At 36.1% G+C, this 9,302-nt stretch overlaps 1 long non-coding RNA gene across 1 annotated transcript; it reads right to left on the bottom strand.

Annotated features, from left to right (window-relative positions):
- Positions 1-6,789: 6,789 nt before the first annotated feature.
- Positions 6,790-8,930, bottom strand: LOC107824591 (uncharacterized). The gene is made up of 2 exons (XR_001656886.2): positions 7,600-8,930; positions 6,790-7,273 (listed from the first exon to the last, which is right to left on the bottom strand). It is a non-coding gene; the product is annotated as an uncharacterized LOC107824591 (long non-coding RNA).
- Between the last annotated feature and the right edge of the window lie 372 nt (positions 8,931-9,302).

Genomic DNA, 9,302 nt, shown 5'->3' with positions numbered 1-9,302 from the left:
ACTAATAGTGATATGATTGAGCACAATACTATAGTTAAACAAAGAATGCAGAATTTTTTGAGAATATCCTTTCTTTAAAGAGTAAAAACTTTTCTCAAACTCTTATTGCAAAACAAATTTTGAAAATGGAGAAGGGTCAAATATACCATTGTATTATCGAAAATAATTTAAATATATCCTTCGTTTTACTATCTCATTATTTGAGATCCTACGGTTATACTATGGAACTAGTGAGAATCCAAGTAAAGCTCTATAAGATCAGATATGGAGGAGAAACAGAGAAGATTCTAGAAAGAGCTCTCAAGGTCTGGATGAGATAAAAACGAGAATATCTCCATTCTTTCTACTAAGTCTAGTATTTACAATCTATATATACAGTTGTCTCCAATACACGCCTAATCTACCTACCTAATCTTTGTCTAATTAACTGATTTGATAATTACTTACATCCAACTTTCTCATGTGACAGTCACGTGCACCCTTTCTCCTCAATACTTTCCCTCAAGGTAGGTGGTGCAAATAAGTTAAGCACTCCTAGCTTGCTAATCAAATACTCATATTGTGTCTTCCCCAAATTCTTAGTGAACAAATCTGCTTCTTGGTCTTTTGACATAACATATCTTGTCCTGACAATCCCATGTTGAATTTTTTCCCGGATAAAATTTAAATTTATTTCTATGTGCCGATGCTTCCTTTCAGTGACTCCGTTTTGTTGTGGAGTGTGTACACAAAAACTCTGATGAATCATCCCATAAGATTGAAAATGAGTTTTACATTCGGAATTGAAAAACTCAGTTCCATTGTCACTTCTCAAAATCTTCATTGTTACATGATAAGTTGGTATTTTACCAACTTATCTCATCTTTAAGCTTAGATTTTTGCTATGTTTGATTGATAAAATCATGTGTTAAATTTTATTTACTTCTATTTTATAGGTTCTATGTGATTTAGAAGTGATCATAAAGAAACCAAGTAAAAACGAGTCAAAAAGAAGTTGAAAAGAAGAAATCTGGAAAATGGCCTCAGATGTCGCAATTACGACATCAACTTGGCAAATGCGAAATGTCTGTAAAGATAGCAGAAGTCGCAATTGCAATGGAGGAATCGTAAATGCGAAGCTAACCTTCGCGAATGCGAATTGCTTCATCGCAAATGAGAAACCAAGTGCACATTGCTTAATTTCTCAAATGCGATCTTTGAGATCGCAAATGCGAGGATCAACAGTAATGCCATTGTTCGCAATTGTAATCCTCACTTAGCAAATGTGAGTATCGCGCTTCAGTTCTAGGCACTTTTGTAATTTTATATTTTTTGGCCCCAAACCCTTTAATACACGACCTCGCTCAATTGTAAAATATTTTTGGCAAATCTTTGGCCGATCTTTGGCCAATCTCTGCACATCTTTGACATCTCTTGACTAGAGAACACAAGTTTTGGAGCTAGGGTTCTTGCGCACACACTTGGGTATTGAAGATTTGAAGCTTTTGGTTGTGAATTTCATACCCAGTTATGTTCATTTCTTCATTTCCTTGCTTTGTATTGTATATCTAAGTATGTAGTATTTTTTCCAACACTTGAATCTTATTTATTGGATTATTCATATTTAAAGTGTGGATTAAATATCTTGTTGTGCTTATGTATTGAACGATTTTTATTTATTATGAAGTGAGTTATTGTTTCTTTAATTATTCTTGTTCTTTAATGCTTCCAAATGGATTAGCTAACCCTCGGAATCACCGATTAACTTCGAATTAATTTTGAAAAAGATAATTTGGGATTGGTAATGATTAATTAACAAGAACTTGGGGAGTTAACCCTCACTTTATAGATTCTACCAAGGGATAGAATTAAATTACTTGTACCATATTCGGGTGTGCTTAATCTTTTAATTATTTTAGGGATAATTCCATTAGGAAGTCTTGTTAGTCTTTGGAAGAAGCTAATATAGAATTATTACCCAAGGCTAACTAACATAAACACTCGCTCATATTTGTAAAATCGTGAAATAAATTGGATCGTTACTTGAGTGTAATTCGTAATGCATCCATGCTTGTAGCCATTGATCAGTGTACTCGCTTTCTAGGTTAGTTTACATTTACGCATTTAGACATAAATATTTTCTCAACACCTTTATTAGTGTTTGGCTTAGCATAATAAGTGATAATTCTCTTACACGCCTAATCGCCTACATATTGTTCTATGTGGGATTCAACCCCGACTCATAGTTGGGTAAATTATATTGCATGCGACCGTTTCCATTTACTTTTAGTAGTGGATTTGGACATTGATGACCCTTGTCATTATTGTGGAGGACCACACTTATGGCAAAATTATTTAAATTCTCCCGGGGGCTGATTGTGTGCACAATCTCAAACCCATGAGTGGAGTACATGTGATATGTGTGGTGGTCAAAATGACAATTGGGATAATTATGCTTATTTTTCCTTCCCTTCCCCGAACCCCCACTATGATGACTCTACTTTTTGTGATAACAAGTATAGGGATATGGAAGTTAAAGAAAGTGAGCATGGTCAAATTGGAGAGTTCAAGCTCATGATGGAATGCCACTTGAAGGAGAAAACAAAGAGCAAAATGCCTTGGAGGAACTTTTGGAAACTAGTCTCCAAAATGATTTAGCACTTGAAAGGTTGAACTTACAAATGAGAGAAATGCTTGAAGCTTTAGAGGTCCAAAAAGCCTCAGAAGTGGATGATAGCCAAGAACCTTCCTTAGAGGTTGAAGCCAAAAATCCTTCTTTGGCACTTGATCAAAGCCAAGAAGAACTCTCAAATGCTCAAAATGAGAGGATGATGCTCATGTTGGAGGCCATTCTTGAAAATGAGGAGAAGCAAAACTTGGCACTCGAGGACTTAAAACAAGCACTAAATCGAAATGATGACTATCCGTACTTTGGAAGATCAAATGAAATAGTTGGTTGATGCTCACTATGCCCACCAACTTGAGAGTGTGGAAACAGTTCAAGAAAAGTCCAACTTCAAGGAAGAAAGTAAGCTTTATTTTGAGGAATCAAGAATTGAACATCCGCCAACCGAATCCATACTTGTTAGTGATGCCAAGAAAAATATGGTATTAGAGTCAACCAATGTAGTTGAAAATATGGTTGAATTTGACTCTAGTTCGGGGAGCCAAGAGGATGTCAAAATCCGAAAAAATTACAATTTGGAGGCTTGATGTCACATTCCAAGCATTTCTCAATATTTGAATTATGTGGTGATATGGAAATTGAACTACACGAGTCAATGAGGGATTGCGAAGAGGAGAGGCAAGGGCCATACATCTTACAATTTGAAGGTACAAGAAGGCAAAATGACAATTCTCACATGAAAGCCAAGAAATACAAAATGAAGCAAATGGCGTTTAACTTGATCATCTACTTAACACCCCTGCTGATCGTGGTCACAAGCTTGATTCCAAGTTAGGTGCCCAACTCATATCTTCCAAGTGGCGAGAAAAGTGATAAAGTTAGTTCGCGTCGTGCCACGACGTTAAATGCGACGCTTGGTGGGAGGCAACCCATCGTTTTCTAAATTTTTATTCGTTTTTGAAATTTTCATTTTTTAGAATAGCTTAGTATTTTATTTTCGACTAATCTGCAAAGTTTTAGAATTTTTTGAGTTGATTTGAGCAGGTCGGGGTGCCCGGGAAGCCAAAAACCAGTAGCTGAGAAAAACTGCAAAAAACGGCAGAGCTTCGCGATCGCATAGGAACTTCTGCGTTCGCGCAGAACAAAGTGTTTCCTACCTCTACGCGATCGCAAATAACCAAACGTGGTCGCGAAGATTTGGGAAGTTTTTGTTCTCTGCGAATGCCGACGTTAGAACGCGATCATGTAGCTCAGGTAAGTTCCCAATGATTTAAAACACTAGAAATTTAAAAGAAAAAAGGGGAAGCCCGCATTTGAACAAAAAATATTCAAAATTTTCTAACATTTTCATTTTGTTTTTAAAATTTTCTTTTTAGAATAGTTAATTTTGTTATTTCTGATCAATCTACAAAATTGCAGGAAGTTTAGAAGTGTTCGGGATATAAAGTAGGGAGATTGGGCAGTGAAAACAAAATCAGGCCTAGGCCTCTAATTTCGCAATTGCGAACAGCGGTCCGCATTTGCGAACAACTAGCCCATCGCAATTGCGAACACTGCTGACTTTTCATCATTTGTAATTGCGAACTCGCAGTCACAATTGTGACCTCTGAGGCACTAAAACGGAGTTTTGCTGAACATTTAACAAAAGTTCCCAAAAAAATTTGAGGCTTTAAAATTGAACGACCGGTATCTTACTCACTCTCCCAACTCTCAAGTTCCACCGTTTCTCACTCTTAATTGCAAGTATCAAGGTATGGAAGCTTACTTTTTGTGTTCTTCATGACTTGTAGTATCTTTTTCTTCTTTCCTTTATCTCTCAACAGTTAGGGCTCAAAGTGGGTCATTTTCTTTTGTACGAAATTGTTTGAAAAAAATGGTCAAATCATGTGTTGATTTATGGGTGAGGTTAGTTGAGAGTGTGAGCTTATTTCTCTTTAGTTGAAAAATGGGGAAGTCTAAGTACCCATGGCTTTGTTAAAATAGGAGTGATTTTGTGTGCTTACTATGTATTCGATGAAAGGGCCGAATGAGATTCTTGGCCGAATCATTGAAATTTCTTCAATTAGTGGTTGTATGTGAAGTTTATTGCATGCTTTTGTGCCTAAAAACTAATTGAACTCTTTAAAAATGTGATTTTGTTAGAAAATTTTGGGGCTGGACTGTTCTGGGTTTGAAGAGCTCCTAGGGACGATGGCATCGCAATTTTGATAGCCTTTTCGCATTTGTGACAAGGTTACCGTAATTGTGAAAACTATCAGACCTAACAATTTTTGCATTTGCGATGATTGTTTCGCAATTGCGACCTCTGTGGATTCCTGCTGCCTTCGCAATTGCGGCATTAGAGAGCAGGCTTCTGCTGAACTGAAAATCTTGAAATTTTTTCTAAGGTTGGGTTGTCTGTCCAATCATTTCTTTGGCATATTGGACTCATTTTGCAATATATTTCATAGCCATACTACGTTTTCACTCTGATACTTTGTTTACAAGTACCATAAGCTGAAAATTACCTCTAACTCCGACGAATCCGCGCATGACAACCCTTTGGAAGTAGAGGACATCTATGACCAACACCGGTTCTTATCATTGGAATGCCAGGAACGATACTATGCCGAGTTGATTACGAAGAAGTTGCTCCTGAAAAGTGGTATATTGCTGGAAAAGGTCCCATAACATCTTCCCGAGTTCCATCAGAGGCTTGTAGACATAGGATGGACCTGTTTTGCCCCTCAACCTTGCAGAGCGAATGAGCAATAGATGAGGGAATTCTATGCGAACCTTCCAGCCATAGTTATGAAAGCCAATCATGAAGATTCGTCTTTAAGCTTAGATTTTTGCTATGTTTGATTGATAAAATTATGTGTTTAATGTCGTTTACTTCTATTTTACAGGTTCTATGTGATTTAGAAGTGATCATGAAGAAACCAAGTAAAAAAGAGTCAAAAGCCTCAAATGTCGCAATTGCGACATCAACTTGGCAAATGCGAAGTGTTAGTAAAGATAGCAGAAGTCGCAATTGCAATGGAGGAATCGCAAATGCGAAGTCAACCTTCGCAAATGAGAATTACTTCATCGCAAATGTGAAACCAAGTGCATAGTGCTTAAATTTGCAAATGCAAACTTTGAGACCGCAAATGCAAGGGTCAACAGTAATGCCATTGTTCGCAATTGCGATCCTCACTTCGCAAATGCGAGTATCGCGCTTCAGTTTTGGGCACTTCTGTAATTTCATATTTTTTGGTCCCAAACCCATTAATACCCGACCTAGCTCAATTGTAAATTATCTTTGGCTCATCTTTTGGCCAATCTTTGGCCAATCTCTGCACATCTTTGACATTTCTTGACTAGAAAACACAAGTTTTGGAGCTAGGGTTCTTGCACACACACTTGGGTCTTGAAGATTTAAAACTTTTGGTTGTGAATTTCTTACCCATTTATGTTCATTTCTTCATTTCCTTACTTTGTATTGTATATCTAAGTGTGTAGTATTTTTTTCAATACTTGAATCTTGTTTATTGGAATATTCATATTTAAAGTGTGAATTAAATATCTTGTTATGCTTATGTATTGAACGCTTTTTATTTATTATGAAATGAGTTTTGTTTCTTTAATTATTCTTGTTCTTTAATGTTTCCAAAGGTATTAGCTAACCCTATGACTCCCCCATTAATTTCGAATTAAATTTGGAAAAGATAATTTGGGGTTGGGAAAGATTAAGTAACAAGAACTTGAGGTGTTAACCCTCACTTTATAGATTCTACCAAGGAAGAGGATTGAACTACTTGTAGCCATATTCGGGTGTGCTTAATCTCTTAATTGTTTTAGAGATAATTCAATTAGGAAGTCTTGTTAGTCTTCGGAAGAAGCTAATATATAATTATTACTCGAGGCTAATTAACATAAACTCGCTCATATTTATAAAATCGTGAAATACATTGGATCATTACTTGAGTGTAGTTCCCAATACATCCATGCTTGTAGCCATTGATGATTTTTCCAATGCATCCATGCTTCTCAACACCTTTATTAGTGTTTGGCTTAGCATAATAAGTGATAATTCTCTTACACGCCTAATCGCCTACATATTGTTTTTAGTGGGATTCGACTCCGACTCATAGTTGGGTAAATTATATTGCATGTGATCATGTCTATTTACTTTTTAGTAGTAGATTTGAACGTCATCATTACACCAAATTGATTTTTTATTATATCCAGAAATTGTCTCAAACACACAATGACATCACTTTTCAATCTCAACAAGTAAATCTACACCATCTTACTATAATCATCAACTATGGTAAGGAAATATCTATAGCCATCATGAGTTGGAACTCTATAGGGACTCTATACATCTACATGAATCAATTGAAAAGGTTTACTAGATCTATTTGTACTTCTTGGGAAAGGCAATCTTCCCTATCTAGCCAGAGGACAGATTGTGCATTCCTTTATTCTACTATTATTTGTCTTGAACTTTATATTTGGAATCAACTTCAATACTTTGTCAGGAGCATGGCCAAGGCTTTCATGCCAAACCTCCAAATCTTCTTCTTTCAAAGTTTCTCCAGATAACTGCACAGCTGCAACTTTTAACTTGACTTTATGTAGCTGCAAGCTGTAGAATTCATCATATTTCTTACTAATCCCTTTCACCTTCCCGGTGTGAAGGCCCTGCATTATCCAAAAGTCAGGATAAAAGCAGATAAAACACTTCAAATCTCTTGTCAACTTGGAGACAGACAACATATTATACTTAAATCCCGGCATATACAAAACATTCTTAATAGTGTCATTCTCAGTAATTTTACACTCTCATGTACAAGCAATATCTAGTGTTTTACCATCAGGAAGATATACCTTTGCTGTATTTTTTGTACACTTAGTTTCCACCTTCTCTAGCAATTCTTTATTATGAACCATATAATTAGTTTCCTTTGAGTCAACTATCTATTTTCTACTTTCTACACTATCACTTATGGCAAAAGTTCTAATTATACCTGCAAAGTCTTTAATTTGATCACCTTGATTATCCTTGTTAATCAATTTCAAGATCTAATCACATACATTTGTTCATCAACAAATGCCCTTCCTGTGCTATTGCATTAGCCACATGCCTATTGATCATTCGTTGCCCTTCATGTGCTACTACATTAGCCACAGGTCATTGATGAAATCCAGTTGTCCTCTTTTTTGTCTTGAAATCTGCAGGGTATCCATGTAACATGTAACAAGTCTCCCTTGTGCGACCTTTGTAATTACAAAAGTCACAATATTGATTATATCTCCTCGGTTTGTAGGTACCTCATGGATTAACACCTCATTTATTAGTGAACAATGAAGTTCCGTCAACTTTCTCTACTATATGAATGAATTTCCCCAAGGACCTCTAGCTTTCTTCTGAAATGATCATCAAGTAAGCCTTAATTACTCATCATCGGAATTTTACTCCTAGCCTGAGTATATAACTCATTAAGTCCCATTAGAAATTGTAACAATCGTTGATACTCAATGTTCAGCATAGCTTTTGGATTCTGGACAATCACAACCCGAACAAGGCATTAAGGAATCAAATTCCTCCCAGAGATCTGCCATATTTGAAAAATAAATTGAGACAGAGGAGGTTCCCTGAGATAAAGTGGAAATTTCTTTGTGCAAGTAGAAGATGCGAGATCCATCCACTTTGTCATGTCTATCTTTGAGATCTATCCATATCTTATGAGCACTTAACTTGTACACAATTCTACTAAGCAATCATGGGCAAACAACATTCATAATCCACGAAAGTACTATCGCATTATATTTCTCCCATAATTTATGTAAAGAGAAATCAAATTTATCCGTAGTACATCTTCTATCGACGAAACCTAGCTTGCTTTTACCAACTCCACAATGCGTAATTTTCAAATCCAGTTAGCTTAATAGAATTCAAGGAGCTACCCGGAGTATTGCATGGCTGTAGATACAACGGGTGATGGTGATCTATGCTCGTTCCTGCACTAGACGTTCCCGTACTAGGTTTGCAAAAATTTTCTCTTCAAGCGCCATGAACGACAAATTCAAGTGAAGCAAATTGCCGATGTTTGCAAGCAGTAAATCCTAGTTTGTCAGAATCGAATCACAATCAAATACTAACAGATTCGAGAGTTATAACAAGCTTTGATTTAGATTCCTGTGTTCTGATACCATAACAAGAAGCCAAGTAAAGCTCTGTAATATCATAAATGGAGGAAAAACAAAGAAGATTCTAGAAAGAGATCTCAAGGTCCGGATGAGAAAAAATGAGAATATCTCCATTCATTCTACTAAATCATGTACTTACAATCTATATATATAGTTGTCTCCAATACACGCCTAATCTACCTACCTAGTCTTTGTCTAATTAATTGATCTGATAATTACTTACAACCAACTGACTTTCTCATGTGATAGTTACGTGCACCTTTTTTCTTCGTTAGGAACAAATATATCCTTATTTTGGATGAAATGCCACGTGGTTATACCAGATTAAATTGACCCATCCTTTTTATTTTAACCCGATACACTTAAAAAACCCGCTACCCGATCCAAAATTCACCCCACTTAAAAGAAGACCCTATAATGAATTAAACTCATATTTCAACTCTCACCCTTTATTGTTAAAATACAAAGAGCACGGGGTGCGTATGGTTTTATACATGGATTATAAATCAATTAATTTGTC

This window comes from Nicotiana tabacum, chromosome 22, assembly GCF_000715075.1.
Source record: "Nicotiana tabacum cultivar K326 chromosome 22, ASM71507v2, whole genome shotgun sequence".
NCBI classification, from domain to species: domain Eukaryota; kingdom Viridiplantae; phylum Streptophyta; class Magnoliopsida; order Solanales; family Solanaceae; genus Nicotiana; species Nicotiana tabacum.
This window is presented reverse-complemented; position numbering and strand designations above follow the sequence as displayed.